Consider the following 16,821-nt stretch of genomic DNA (forward strand, 5'->3'; position numbering starts at 1 on the left):
CATAATGTAAAAGCCCCATTCAGCAGTCATTACACCGTGCCACCTAAAGCTTAAAAAATCATTTTAAAGTGCTATTTGGTACTTAGAAACACTTCTTATTTCTGAGAAGCCGACTCACCAATATCATCACGGGTTTCGATTATCATTCATACAATTTGATATAAACCATGTTACCATTAAACCGGTGATTTAAAATTGTATACACTTGCCAAAAACAACATTACTCACATTTGGCCCATGGTGAATGTTAATCCCTGACCCTGGGCACAACAGGAAAATATTAATCTGAGAGTATTTCTAGTGATTGGCTCAGATGTTCATTTCTCAGTAATCAATATCTCAACAAGATGCCAAGAATTGACCATTCACTGAATATGCAAAAGCGGCCGCCTATCGCTCAAATTTTCTATATTTAGCTTATTTTAGTATTAATTAAAGTACTGGAACTTGTTCCCTAGATGAGGGTTTGACAGCTGTCACTCATTAATCATGTTGTACAGTGTTAAACAACTTATGAAAGTCCTAAAAGTTTGGAGAGAAGTGTCTCACAGGTCAGCTGACATCAGTTAAAGTGTGTCTGGTGCTTATTGACCTACTGTCACCTGTCCTAACCTTAATCGAGAAGCAACAGTGTTTTAAGGTCAAGGGTCACCTCCCACGTTACACTACGGCGGTGGCGATGATGTCACTGTTGCTTCTGTGACCCAGAGTTCATTCCTCAACAAGACACAAGTGTAAATCACACATGTGAAAATAATCAGTTGTGTTGGTGTTACATGAAATATGTCAGACACGTTTCACTTTAAATATTACATTTCACCTCTCACATCAACCAGGAGTAAAACATTTCTGTACCCCTGTACTCGTACCCTGGTCCTTCGCATCACAAGTGCAACACTGTATCAGTTGAGCTACAATGCAATTTGAGTGTACACGCTTATCCCATTGTGTGCTGTAGTTTTCATATGGAGTCATAAGTTAAACGTATATGGAAACAACACCAGACACAGAATTGGCTAAACCATCACATATTTACTGTTAATTTTTTATGGTGTCTGTGAAAGTTTGTGACGTTGTTCTGCCCCGTTGAGAAGATTCATGTACACACTGATTTTATGAGTGAGTTCATGAAGGAAACCCCACGATTCAGGACCACCAAGATTAATGATCAGGGTTTGAGGGTCTTTATAACGGCCAGTGCCAGACACTGAAAGGAACATTGTGAAGTCAGCCGTCTTACAGCCAAACCATAATCTACAACCATCTGCTACTGGAAAAATTCTCGGACTAATGACCTACAAAGGTGCAATAAACATATATAATCACACTGATTTATAATCACTTATCTAGTTTAATAAACCACCATTTGTGTTGAAATGTTCAGTAGTTTAGTAATATGCTTGTATTTGAGCTTATGTTATCTTTAAAATCATACTAAACTAGAAATTTACATTTATTTATTTATTTATAAAAATGAGAGTCTGATCAACAAAAAGAATGAAAACAACTTCACCGTTTTCCAAATGGCAGTGATCTCTCCATCTCTTCCTCTGGTGTGCAAAGCAGCACATTCAAGATGTCAGGAGTTGGTGTCTGTTCAGGATTAAACTCCACAACGCTCAACACGAGTCTGAATCCCAGAGCAGTTTAATAAAGCAATTGTTTCCAGATGTCTCCACATACAAGATGACCCTGAAAACTGCATTCTGTGTGTTTCCTGCTGACAGTGATTGTTGATTTGTCACATTTCACTGCGTAAGTAAGAACATAATAATGTCACACAGTCACGTGATCTTCAAACCTCTTTGTCTTTGAGGTCATAGGACAAACTTGAACATTAGCAGCTGAAATATTTGGTATTTAGTAGACTTTGGAGAGTCAGTTTGCTGCAACCACAAATTAAGTCAAACCACAACCGGACAAAAACAATATTGTGTTTCAATGTTTCCTACTATTAGAATGTCAATGTCTGACGCCTCGACACACTAAAGTATACAGCTAAATTACATTAACATACAAAAGTCTACAGTTAGCTAAACGACATTAACACACTAAAGTCTACAGTTAGCTAAATGACATTAACGTACAAAAGTCTACAGTTAGCTAAATGACATTAACGTACAAAAGTCTACAGTTAGCTAAATTACATTAACATACAAAAGTCTACATTTAGCTAAACGGCATTAATGCACTAACTTCTAGAGAACACTTAACGATATTAACGTACAAAAGTCTACATTTAGCTAAACGGCATTAACGTACTAATGTCTAGAGAACACTTAACGATATTAACGTACAAAAGTCTACAGTTAGCTAAACGACATTATCATACAAAAGTCTACAGTTAGCTAAATGACATTAATGCACTAAAGTATACAGAACGCTAAACAACATTAACGTACAAAAGTCTACATTTAGCTAAATTACATTAACATACAAAAGTCTACATTTAGCTAAACGGCATTAATGCACTAACTTCTAGAGAACACTTAACGATATTAACGTACAAAAGTCTACATTTAGCTAAACGGCATTAACGTACTAATGTCTAGAGAACACTTAACGATATTAACGTACAAAAGTCTACAGTTAGCTAAACGACATTATCATACAAAAGTCTACAGTTAGCTAAATGACATTAATGCACTAAAGTATACAGAACGCTAAACAACATTAACGTACAAAAGTCTACATTTAGCTAAACGGCATTAACGCACTAACGTCTACAGAACACTTAACGATATTAACATACAAAAGTCTACAGTTAGCTAAACGACATTAACATACAAAAGTCTACAGTTAGCTAAACGGCATTATCACACAAAAGTCTACAGTTAGCTAAACGACATTAACACACTAAAGTATACAGAACACTAAACGACATTAACGTACAAAAGTCTACAGTTAGCTAAATGACATTAACAACCTAAAGTCTACAGAACGCTAAATGACATTAACGTACAAAAGTCTATAGAACTCTACACGACATTAACACACTAAAGTCTACAGAACGCTAAACGACATTAACGTACAAAAGTCTACAGTTAGCTAAATGACATTAACACATTAAAGTCTACAGAACGCTAAACGACATTAACATACAAAAGTCTACATTTAGCAAAACGCCATTAATGCACTAAAGTCTACAGAACGCTAAACGACATTAACGTACAAAAGTCTACAGTTAGCTAAATGACATTAACACATTAAAGTCTACAGAACGCTAAACGACATTAACATACAAAAGTCTACATTTAGCAAAACGCCATTAACGCACTAAAGTATACAGAACACTAAACGACATTAACATATAAAAGTCTACATTTAGCTAAATGCTATTAACGCACTAAAGTCTACAGAACACTAAACGACATTAACGTAAGTTAATACAGTTAAAACACATGGGGTTACCTATGGGGAATCACCGCATGCGGAGCACCTACCTCAGTACAGGGCCTTACCAGTGCACTTACTGAGCCGGCAGTGAGTTTCTCCACAAACTCGACTGCCACAGGGGTAAGGAGGAAGTCATCTAGGGATCACAGTCTGTGAACACTACTGGGAGTCAAGAGCACACGTCTATGCGCAAGCGGTACACCCGGCCAGCTGTCCCGGGACTTACCTGCTTGTGCCTGCCACTACACGGGATGAAGCCGACTCAACCCGGAGATTGTAGAACCTCGCAAAGGTGTTGGGTGTTGCCCAGCCCACTGCTCTGCAGATGTCTGCCAAAGAGGCGCCACTGGCCAGGGCCCAGGAGGCCGCCACACTCCTGGTAGAGTGGGCTCGTAACCCCACAGGGGATGGCACGTCCTATGCTTGATATGCCATAGCGATGGCGTCAATGACCCAGTGGGCGATCCTCTGTTTGGAGGCTTCCTTTCAGCTGTCCACCAAAGCAGACAAAGAGCTGCTTGGAGCTTCTAAAGCTCTGCGTGTGATCCAAATAGATGCGTAAAGCTCGCACCGGACACAGCAACGCCAAGGCTGGGTCTGCCTCCTCCTGGGGCAGCGCTTGCAGGTTCACCACCTGATCCCTGAAAGGGGTCGTGGGAACCTTGGGCACATAACCCGGTCGGGGTCTCAGGATCACGTGAGAGTAACCCGGACCGAACTCCAGGCATGATTCGCTGACAGAGAACACTTGCAGGTCCCCTACCCTCTTGATGGAAGTGAGCGCAGTCAGGTGGGCATTCTTGAAAGCTCAGCTGACTCCAAGGGCTCAAAGGGAGCTCCCTGTAGACCCTGAAGGACTACAGAGAGGTCCCACAGGGGAACGAGGCATGGTCTAGAGGGGTTCAACCTCCTAGCGCCTCTCAGGAACCTGATGATCAAGTTGTGCTTCCCCAAGTACTTACCATCTACTGCATCGTGATGAGCTGAAATAGCGGCTACATACACCTTCAAGGTGGAGGGGGACAGCCGCCCCTCCAACCTCTCCTGCAGGAAGGAAAGCACTGATCCGACTGCGCATCTCTGGGAGTCTTCCCGTCAGGAAGAACACCACTTAGCAAACAGATGCCACTTCAAGGCATACAGGCGCCTCGTAGAGGGAGCCCTAGCCTGAGTGATCGTGTCTATCACCGCGGGCAGTAGGCCACTTAAGTCCTCCGCATCCCATCCAAGGGCCAGACGTGGAGATTCCAGAGGTCTGGTCGCGGGTGCCAGATGGTGCCCTGTCCCTGAGAAAGAAGGTCCTTCCTCAGGGGAATTCGCCAGGGGGGGTGGGGGGCTGTCGCAAGGAGCGTGAGATCCGAGAACCATGTCTGGGTGGGCCAGTAGGGTGCTACTAGGATGACCGGTTCCCCATCCTCCCTGACCTTGCACAGGGTCTGTGCGAGTAGGCTCACTGGGGGAAACGTGTATTTGTGTAGTCCAGGGGGCCAGCTGTGTGCCAGCGCATCTATATCGAGGGGTGCCTCGGTCAGGGCGTATCAGAGCGGGCAGTGGGAGGATTCCCAGGAAGCAAACAGGTCTACCTGAAGTATTCAGTACGCTAAACGACATCAACGCACTAAAGTCTATGGTGCGTTAAATGTGATCAAAGTACTAAGATCTACAGTATGCTAAATGACATCAACACACTAAAGTCTACAGCGTGCTAAATGTCATCAGTGCATTAAAGTCTACAGCAAGCTAAACAACACTGGTGCACTAAAGTCTACAGCGAGCTAAACGATGTTGGTGCACTATAGTCTAAATCACGCTACACGACATCAATGCACTAAAGTCTATTACGCACTTAACGACATTGGTGCACTAAAGTCTACAGCGAGCTAAACGATGTTGGTGCACTATAGTCTAAATCACGCTACACGACATCAATGCACTAAAGTCTATTACGCACTTAACGACATTGGTGCACTATAGTCTACAGCATGCTAAATGATGTCGATGCTCTAAAGTCTACAGTATGCTAAATGACATTGGTGCACTAAAGTCTGCAGAGTGCTAAACAACATCAACGTACTAAAGTCTACAGCATGCTAAATACATCAAAGCACTACATCCTACAGTGTGTTAAACGACATTAGTGCACTAAAGTCTACAGTACGCTAAGCGAAATTGGTGCATTAAAGTCTACTGAGTGCTAAATGAAATTGGTGCAATAAGGTCTAAATACGCTACATGACATCAATGCACTAAAGTCTACAGTATGCTAAACGAAATTGGTGCACTAAAGTCTACTGTGTGCTAAATGAACTTGGTTCACTAAAGTCTACTGCACGCTAAACAATGTTGTTGCACTATAGTCAACAGCACACTTAATTACATCAACGCACTAAAATCTACAGTATGCTTCACGACATCAGCGCACTAAAGTCTACTGTGCACTAAATTACATTGGTTCACTATAGTCTACAGCACATTTAATTACATTAACGCACTTAAAATCTACAGTATGCTTCACAACATCAGCGCACTAAAGTCTACTGTGTACTAAATTACATTGGTTCACTATAGTCTACAGCACATTTAATTACATTAACGCACTTAAAATCTACAGTATGCTTCACAACATCAGCGCACTAAAGTCTACTGTGCACTAAATTACATTGGTTCACTATAGTCTACAGCACATTTAATTACATTAATGCACTTAAAATCTACAGTATGTTTCACGACAAACAACATTGGTGCACTAAATTCTACTGTGTGATAAACGACACTGGTGCACTTAATTTTACTGCATGCTAAATGATGTTGGTGCACTACTCTACAGCACGCTGCGTAAGTGACATCAAGGCAATAAAGTCTACTGCGCACTTAACAACATTGGTGCAATAAAGTCTACAGCGAGCTAAACCATGTTGGTGCACTATAGTCTACAGCATGCTAAATGACATCAATGCACTAAAGTCTACAGTATACTGAATGAAATTTGTGCACTAAAGTCTACTGCGCGCTAAACGAAATTGGTGTACTAAAGTCTACTGTGCGCTAAACGACATTGGTGCACTAAGGTCTAAAGCATGCTACACGACATCAATGCACTAAGGTCTACTGCACGCTAAACAAAATTGGTGCACTAAATTCTACTGCATGCTAAATGACATTGGTGCACTAAGGTCTAAAGCACGCTACATGACATCAGTGCACTAAAGTCTACTGCATGCTAAACGAAATTGGTGCACTAAGGTCTAAAGCACGCTACACGACATCAATGCACTAAAGTCTACTGCACACTGATCGAAATTGGTGCACTAAAGTCTACTGCACACTAAACGACATTGATGCACTAAAGTCTACAGTACATTAAGCAACATTGGTGCACTAAAGTCTAAAGCACGCTAAACGAAATTGATGCACTAAAGTCTACTGCACGCTAAACGAAATTGGTGCACTGAAGTCTACTGCGCGCTAAACGACATTGGTGCACCAAGGTCTAAAGCACACTACATGACATCAATGCACTAAAGTCTACAGTACGTTAAACGACATTGGTGCACTAAAGTCTACTGCGCGCTAAACGACATTGGTGCACCAAGGTCTAAAGCACACAACATGACATCAATGCACTAAAGTCTACAGTACGTTAAACGAAATTGGTGCACTAAAGTCTACTGCGCGCTAAACAAAATTGGTGTACTAAAGACTACTGCATGCTAAACGACATTGGTGCACTAAGGTCTAAAGCACGCTACACGACATCAATGCACTAAAGTCTACAGTACGCTAAACAAAATTGGTGCACCAAAGTCTGCTGATCGCTAAACGAAACTGGTGCACTAATGTCTAAAACACGCTATACGATATCAACACACTAAAGTCTACAGCGTGCTAAACGATATTGGTACACTAACGTCTACAGTACGCTAACCAACATCAATGCACTAAAATCTACTGCATGGTAAACGTGATCAATGCTCTAAAATCTACAGTATGCGAAATGACATCAACGCACTGAAGGTAACTGTGCGTTAAATGACATCAGTGCACTAAAGTCTACGGCGCGCTAACATCCTCAACACACTATGGCACGCTAAACAAAACTGGCACACTCTAAGCATGCTAAACAACATTGGTGCACTAAAATCTACAGTACAGAAAACAGCCTCAGCAAAGTATCGGCACAATGATCCATACTAAATTACATCACAACACTAAAGTCTATGCTACACAAAACAACATCAGCACACTACTGACACACCACTAAAACAAACACATACCACAAATTATCACTCACACTAAAACAACACAAACATCACAATACAGTAAACACAAACACAACATGTTTCCCCATAAAGTGATTCATTGTATTTATTTGATAATAATCACATAATTCAAAGTGAATATACACTTTGATGCATTCTAAACCACTCAGAAAATGCTGATAATTACAGCTCAATCCTCTGAGTGAGTCACCAGTAAAACTTTATGGTTTTTTTAAATTAAATCTCAAATTCCAAACATGACCCCCAGATACTGGTTTACTTTATTATATATCCGTTATTTCTTTTGGTTGTGGATAAACATATATTGTTAGCATTCTGTCGCCACTCGCACATCAACACCCACATACTGCCATCCAAGAAAACCACAAACCAGAGTGAATCTGTGAGAGGAACCGGCGCTGATGTACTATACATTACTGTAATAACACAGATATCACACAGAGCAAAAACTGTGTGTTAGTATTCTTCATTTAGCTCGGCAACACCACAAATTACAGGTTCATCGGAAATGCTCAGATTGACGTTTGTTCTTGGCGGACACTTGAGGTCGACTCTTGTTTGTTTGTTGACAGATACTGTACAGTTAGTTCTCTTTCCACACCCCAGAATCAGGAACCACACGCAATGGTTTCCAAGTTCCTACAGATGACAAACTGATGATGTTACACTGATACAGTGACATTTAAAGGAATAGTTCATCCAAACTAAGCTTTGTATGAAGGGAAAGAACCAAATTTGGTCATTCACTGATAATTGCTGGTCTGTTCCTTACCTGAAGTTATTCATCACACAATGCACGAGTCATATAGACTACTTTTATCACGTTTTTTTGGGGGAGGAGGGTTTTTTCCCTTTTTCACCCAATTTGGAATGCCCAATTACCAGTGTGCTTTTAAGTCCTCGTGGTTGCATAGTGATTTGCCTCAATCCGGGTGGCGGAGGATGAATCCCAGTTGCCTTCACATCTGAGACCATCAACCCGCACATCTTATCACGTGGCTTGTTGAGCGCATTGCCATGGGAGGCTTCATGCCACCCACCGTGGCATCCGTGCTCAACTCACCACGCACCTCACTGAGAACGAACCACATAATAGCGACCACGAGGAGGTTACCCCATGTGACTCTACCCTCCCTAGCAACCGGGCCAATTTGGTTGCTTAGGAGACCTGACTGGAGTCACTCAGCACGCCCTGGGATTCGAACTAGTGAGCTAGCGAACTCCAGGGTTGGTAGCCAGCGTATTTTACCACTGAGCTACCCAGGCCCCGTTTTTTTTTGTTGTACATTATATGGAAAAGAGTGGCCACTATGTCCAACATTCAAAATTTCTCAGTTTTGGAACTTCATAAGGGCAAGTAAATGATGACAGAATAATTTTTGGGTGAACCATTCCTTTAACTTGTCTGACTTGGAGAAACACCTCCAGAAAGAAAACAAACTGCTCAATGACAACAAACTCTCTCTGATCTCCTGCAGAAGCTGAATGCTTTCCTGGGGAATTACATGTTTGACCTTTGACCTTCAAATTGTCAAACTATAGTGTGCTTGTTTTTTTTCCTCCCAACAATCTTGAATTCCGACGCAACTCCCCCCTGCTCTCGCTCTGTCCTGTTGTCCCTGTGGAAGTGGCGTTCTGAACAATGCTTCATTCTCCTGCAGACGACTCCAAACCCGACCTGCGGCTTGGCAAGAGTCTGATTACAACCATACAGAGACAAGGAGAGAGAGATGATGCAAGAGAACGATGGAGGAAAAACACAAAGTAGAACGGCTGCAAATTGAGTGCTGAACACAATGTGCACGGTGCAATTCCTTGTTTTGCATGCGGTTGAGTGTTCTTGTTGTGGACGATGCAGCAGATGTTCAGTGATCTGTCAAACGTTACTGTGAATCTATAGCATCACTGCGATCTAAACACCTCAATCAACTCGTTAAATATGACGATTATTACACTGTTCTATATCATTTGATGAATTACTGTTGCCATGATCAATAAAGCATGTACATAAACATCCATTTTAAATTAAATTCAGTTTACTGTCTGCTTTCTGTTGGCAATAACAGCACAATGTTTATTGCGACTGGCAACAATTAGAGCTGATTTTTGTGAATAAAGTCCAGTCTATAAAGAGCTTAATTGATGTAGAAGGTGTGTTTGCACATTGACTTCATTTAAATACATACAGGGGGTATTAAGGTGCGTTCAAGTCTTCCTGGGAAGTTCGTACTTACAAGTAGGAAATCGTAATGTGTTTCTTTGATATTTCTTTCTCTGTTTTTCACATACTAGCGTAGGCAGAATGCTTTTTTTAGCACCAATACAGCTAAAATTAAGAGCAAAGCCATGCATGAGGTGTGTATTTAATGCTTTATTGATTTATTAATTTTTTCTTGTGCGGCCACATGTAATGATGGGAAATATAGTTTTGTTGCAAATGCTTGTTGCTGCATAACCAGCCAGATGAGTCTTACTTTATGGCAAGTTTTATTGCTATTCTTCATTAACAGTACAAAAATGCATACAAACTTAACTGCACAGTCAAAATCCTCAAGTAAAACTTAATTATTAACAATAATGATTTACTTCTGCCATTATTCTTAAATTGACATGCCCCCAACTTGGAAGAAAATCCAAAGATTCCCACTTCCCACGACTTTGTGGTAGCGTTCATGTGTGTTTAATACGATCATTCTGACATGACTTGAACGCAACACCAACCCGCAGAGACCCGCGCATTGATATTGATTACAAAATGATCCTCCTTGAAAGTTCTTGTTAGAAAGCCACTGATTATAACAATTGTGATTTTTATGCATGCTTAGTTTTTTTTTTACAAAATTGCAACGCTGATTTTTTACACAGTAAGTAGAAGTTCTGAATTCTCAACACACAAAAGTATATGAAAAATAATTGATTACAAACAGTAAGGGATACATTTATGAACAGTAAAGAAATTTTACTATTGATACTGATGATATATTTGCTGAAAATTTTATAAAATTTATTTTTTTAGAGCAAATAGTTTTCCTAAAAATGTATGTCCTCATATGTGGACATCGGGACTAAGTTGTGAAATTTTAAATAATATCAAACTATAGAAAGTCAGATTTCATTCATCAAATAGTTTATTATGTGTCCAGGAGTGTTGATTATTCATGTTACAGACATTACATCATAAATTATCATAATTAATTCTGATTTAAAGTAATGTCCAGCATCATCCAATCACTGTCAATCATGTTAAAATAAAATGATACATTATAAATTCTGAATCTATGTACTGATTATCATTGTCACATGTCTGTCAAACATGTTGAGTGATCCAAACATCATCTGCAGCCTGAAACTGAACTTTTGATCAGATTTTAGGAGTGAATGCACTTAACTGCATAGAGAGATATAGGATGCTCCCTTGCTCCCTATTTAGTGAATGACTTAACCTCCAGTGTGCTGTCTGTCTGCACTGGTCTCAGAACAGTTTGAAATGCACCTTATTTTCATCCTGACTCCATATAAAGCCTCTGAAAGACACATGTTTCAGCTTTTGAATGCATCCATTAATTCTCAATGTGAAAATGCACAGACAATACATATAGGATATTTTGACCACGAATGTGGTCATTGTGTTTAACAGCGTGCCGTTTCTTGATAAATTGCTCAAATGTTAAAAATGGCATATCAGATGAAACTAGAGACTCTAATCTTTTGACTCAAACAGGTTTCAGTGTAAAAACATAACTAGATTTCTGACCAGATGTAGTTTTGTTGGCGTTTTCACCAAACACAAACTCCTCTGTGATTGCCGCCATGTTGTTTTGTCACATGACTCCATATGTCAAAAGTTCAACCTTTTACTGATGGCTCAGAGTCTCCTGAACTGAGATCAGTCAGTTTAAATTAAATAAAATTATGCGTTGCATTTAGCGAAGCCAAACTACAATGTCCACACGTGGACGCGGGGGTTGCACGAGGTTAATATACCATGCATACCATAAAACAAAGATATTTTTTAATGACAGAACAGCACAGAAAACATCTAAAAAAATTATTCGGAATAGTTTCTACAATTTAATGAATAGGCTCCACTGTGTGCGCTGCATTTTTGCCTCACTTGTGTAGCAAAATGTGTCTCAAATTTATGAAAGTTTATATTTTTGAGAAATTTTATATTCAGAAAAAAACATTACAAGACAAATACTTCTTTGGAAAATTGCTACATTTCTTCCAAAAGTGTTAGCAATTAGTTTTTTCCCTTTTTGTGTAACTTTTTTGTGCTGTTGTGTTACAGAGTGTCAGCTTTTGTTTTTTACCCGTATTTAACCATATTTAGACCATCCGTCTGAAACGGGACGACGCTAAAGACTGCTGTAAAGGAGGTCTAAAGTGTTTTCAGATTTGTCCACTTCATCCACATTCAGATGTGAACATAAGTGGTTGATGCCCACATTGGGCTCATCCGTTCAAATGCATTGCAACAGCAACGAAGCGCCACCTACTCACCTGTCAATCAACTAATGTGCTTAAACAAGAGTTTAAATGTTGCCAGTTGTGTACAGCTTAAAAAAGGAAATAACCATTTGAAATGCACACATGAACTTCACAGAACTTCCTCAATGTATATGATATCAACATGCAGTGACACACATCTGAAGCTCAGTTAATAAAGGTACGCCACTAAAATAACTCAGAATTCTGCTCTAAATGACATGTTTGCATCAAGTATAATTGAGATAAACTTTGGGCCAGATTTTAGTGCTTACTTTCATCTGCGAGAGGAAGTATGAAAGTGGGAAATGGATCAAAGCTGTGAAGCTTCTGCTGATGAGAAGCTGACCGCTCTGCACTCCTCTTTCTGCTAAAACACTGAAAATCAAAATAATTTCTAAACACGACCATCCTCTGTTACTGTTAGACGCTTGATCTGCCTGTATGCCTGTGCAGTGCATCTGTGGGACAGAGATCATTCAGTGGCGTGTGGTTTTGTATTAAACTATGATTTAATGTGTGAAGAATTTCAGAGTTTTGTTCAGACTGTTTCGGGAGAGAAAACCCAAACCGCAGTGCTGCATTATGGACCTTGAATTTGTTGGTCTGAAAGGTCGTTTTCAATTTAAGAAAGCAGATTTCTGAACACACTGAGTGAACTTTGGCTTGAGGAAATAATAACAGGCCAAAAAACCTTTTTGAACTCATAAATAGCAGCAACACCTTTAGAATAAACTGAAAATAATTCAGCAACATTTTCCTAAAGTAGCGTATTTATGTCATCACTGTCCAGAGCAGTAGTATTTTTTTTTTGTTCACATTTAAACGATCGGGTGTTTGATGCTGGGATAGTGAAGGTCTTTGTGTAACAGAACGATCGGAAAAGCCAAGCGCATGCCCGAGGGCATCAACGCCCGCTGTATGAGGTTAACCACCATGTCAGTGATTGCAACTTTCTGCCAGTGTTCCAGACACAACCATCCTCGTGATGTGCACATGCAAAACTCTCTGTTCTGCTTTCAGTTTACATTAGTTATTATTGTGTTGTATGATGACTGAGGTTATCGTGACGCTGACAAATGCAGGAAATGGACAGAAGCGAGAGATGGACACTGATAGGGTAAACTCCTTTGACCGGCAGATGAACACAAAGAGAAAGAGAGTGACTTTTGTGGAACGGTGAATCTCATGAAAACTGTCAAGAAAATAATATATTACGCATAAACAAAGTGAAGCCTATTTTAAAGGGATAGTTCATCAAAAACACCCTTATGTTGTCTCAAACTTGTATGACTTTCTTTCTTCTGCAGAACACAAATAAAGATATTTTGATGGAGATATGAGGTGTTTACATCCATACAATGCAAGTCAAAGAGGTCCAACAAAGAACTTAAAAGCTGCATAAAAGTAATTCATACAACTCCAGTGGTTAAATCCATGTCTTCTAAAGTGATACGATCGGTTTTGGGTGATAAAAAGACCAAAATGTAACTCCTTTTTCACTATTAATCTTGACATCTGCAGTTTTAGAAAGTCATAGTATTGTAATGCAGCAATGGGTGAGTAAATGTTGAGAGAATTATCAGTGTTTTTTCATTGTGACTTTATTTTCATGACAATTGAGCACATTTAGAAAAATTATTTGTAAAGTATTTATGCATTATACATTATAAAGTATTGCTTCAATACCTTTCATTTATGCTGATTTAAATAATTAAATTCTTGTGTCCAGACAGGATGATTGTCATGTATCACAGTAATGACAATAAGGTTTTTTTATTTTTTTTTTTTTTACAGTAATGAATTTTTTTTAAGGTAAATGCTTTATTATTAAAATAGACATTTATGTACATTCCAGGAAAATTCACTGAAAGTTTTTCATATCGATGGTTGTACTGATCAGAAAACAAAAGACTGGCTAACTTAATGTAAATTATGAATACTGCCCTGTCATTGTTTAATATATGTGTAATACAGTTCACTTCATTTAAACTGAAGACTATTAATTGCACTGCAAAAAATACATTACACACAAAACACCACACACACAAAAACAAACAGACAGACAACTCCACACCATAAAACAAAATACACAACAAAAACCAAGACAAATAACTTCACACCATACAACCAAAAAACAAAACAAACAATTCCACACCATACAACCTAATACCTATAATGGATATCATGAACATGGGCTTGGGATTACTTTAGTAACCCTTTGTTAGTCAACACCACTCGCCGCTGCATCCACAGATGCAAGTTAAGACTTTACTATGTAAAGGAGAAGCCATACATCAACACTGTCCAGAAGCGCTACCGACTTCTCTGGGCTCGGTCTCATCTTAGATGGAGAGTAGAACAGTGGAACTGTGTTTTTTGGTCCGATGAGTCCACATTTCATATAGTTTTTGAAAAACACAGCCGTCGTGTTCTCTGGACCAAAGAGGAAAAGGACCATCCAAGCTGTTATCAGCGTCAGGTCCAAAAGCCAGTGTCTGTATGGGCCAGGGGTGTGTCAGTGCCCATGGCATGGGTAACTCTCACATCTGTGAGGGCACCATTAATACAGACAGATATGCACACATATTAGAGCAGCATATACTGCCATCCAGCACTGTCTTTTCCAGGGACTTCCCTGCATTTTCCAGCAGGACAACTTCAAACCACATACTGGCCGGATTACAAGTGCATGGCGTTTGAGCAGAGAGTGCGGGTGCTAGATTGGCCTGCAGTCCTGACCATCTCCAATTGAGAATGTGTGGCGCATTATGAAGCGCATTAGATGGCAACGAAGACCCCGTACAGTTGTGCAGCTAAAGACCTGCATAATGGATGAATGGGGGCAAATTCCACTTTCTAAACTTAACAAACTTGTGTCTTCAGTGCCCAAATGCTTAATAAGTGTTATTAGAAAAAATGGTGATGTTTCACAGTGGTAAACACTCGACTGTCCAACTTTTTTGGAGCATTTTGCAATCATCTGATTTGAAATTACTGTACATTTAAAAAAACAAACAATGAAATTCACAAGGTAAAACATCATATAATGTGCTGTAGAGCTTTCAATGTAGCAAAGGGTGATTATAATTTACAAATCACTCAGTTTTGTTTTTATGAGCATTTTTCATACTGTCACAACATTTTTGGAATTGGGGTTGTAAGTAAGACAAAGGAAATTGTAGTGGATTATCAAAGGAAGACACATTAAATAATACCAGTAAACCTCCAGGGGATGGACATTGGGGGGGTAACTCTCATCCCCTCCACGAGACAGTGCGGGCTCTGGGCAGCACATTCAGTGCAAGGTTAATTAATCCATGCTGCTCAAAAGAGCTTTACAGAAAGTTATTTTTACCACCTGCCATAAGATTGTACAATCAATATTATACATGATTGATTTGTTACTGGTGTAATATTATTATGATGTAGTGTTTGGGTTGGTGCAATATTGTTTATTGTCTGTTGTTTTGCTTTGTTCTTGTTGTTTTTATCTATTATATTAATAGTTTTTCAATTATATATATATTTAAAGATATGGGTTGTGTTGCTGCTGTAATGTGTGAATTTCCCCTTAGGGGGATCAATAAACTTATCAATCAATCAAAACAAACTTTACAACATACAACCAAACAATACCCAACAAAACACACCATGGCACCACACTAGACAATGAAAAAAACAAAAAAAGCCCTGGTTATGATTTATATTAAATATGGACAAAACTTACAATGTGAATGATTGCTGTCATATGATTTGAACTGATAAGTAAATGATTTATTAATATATTATGGATGTTTTTGGAGCTAGATTAATTTATGGTCATGATGACGCATCCATTTCATTGTGTTTATGATCAATAATCCCACCACTTTTATTAGAAGCTTCAATTATCAGACAGTGCTTGGATAAACAACATTAATTATAAGAGCGTTTCACAAATATTTAGTTTCATTTGGAATTTTTATATCACCTAAAATATTGTCCAATGCTTAAATCAGATCTCAGGAAAACTGCATCTCTCAATCCACTTTCATGTGTTTCTTGACCTTTCCAATATGCCGACGTAACACGTGTGTATATCTATGGTTTTGCAACCACCTAGAATACCTTATTAACCACACAACAACCTGCTAAAAAACAAACAAACACCCGGTACACCTTAGCAACCTTTTAATAAAGCCCTGGTAACCACCCAGAACACAAACAACGCTCACATGTTCTCCTGAAACTCTCATGTGATAGTAAAATAATCTAATAATAATCCATTTTTGACACTTAGCTCTAAATATATTGGATCTGATAGTTAAAATAAGTTAAGATTTATGAGTGGATTATTTGGCATACAATTAATTCTCAATTACACAATTAAAGAAACCACAGTGGAGGAATGTTCAGGACTTTTAGAAAAAGTCCGAAATCTGAAACGTAACCGTCTGAATTCTGTCCGACTCTGTTTCGTCTCTGGCTCAGTTTCGTGAATATTTTCTGCTGATGTTCAGCACTAAAGCAGACCTGTGATTCTTCACTGTAATATGTTTAATATGTTTAATATGTTTAACGTGTTTGATGTAGTGCATATAATAGATTTTGTCTTCAGTCTTGTGCTGAATGTTCAACCGGGTCATCTGTCATTTTCTTGACCAGCCAAATTTTT

At 39.1% G+C, this 16,821-nt stretch overlaps 1 protein-coding gene and 1 long non-coding RNA gene across 2 annotated transcripts in view; one reads left to right on the forward strand and one right to left on the reverse strand.

Annotated features, from left to right (window-relative positions):
- The window catches only part of LOC127412782 (uncharacterized), a 6,381-nt gene extending 4,675 nt beyond the window's left edge, over positions 1-1,706 (reverse strand). The window contains exon 1 of the long non-coding RNA XR_007892483.1: positions 1,514-1,706. This is a non-coding gene — a long non-coding RNA (uncharacterized LOC127412782). The remainder of the gene's footprint in view (positions 1-1,513) is intronic.
- nudt6 (nudix (nucleoside diphosphate linked moiety X)-type motif 6) overlaps positions 1-16,821 on the forward strand; it is a 930,254-nt gene that overhangs the window by 346,410 nt on the left and 567,023 nt on the right. The gene's annotated exons all lie outside the window — the stretch shown is intronic.

The sequence above is a fragment of the Myxocyprinus asiaticus genome, chromosome 22 (assembly GCF_019703515.2).
Source record: "Myxocyprinus asiaticus isolate MX2 ecotype Aquarium Trade chromosome 22, UBuf_Myxa_2, whole genome shotgun sequence".
Classification (NCBI taxonomy): domain Eukaryota; kingdom Metazoa; phylum Chordata; class Actinopteri; order Cypriniformes; family Catostomidae; genus Myxocyprinus; species Myxocyprinus asiaticus.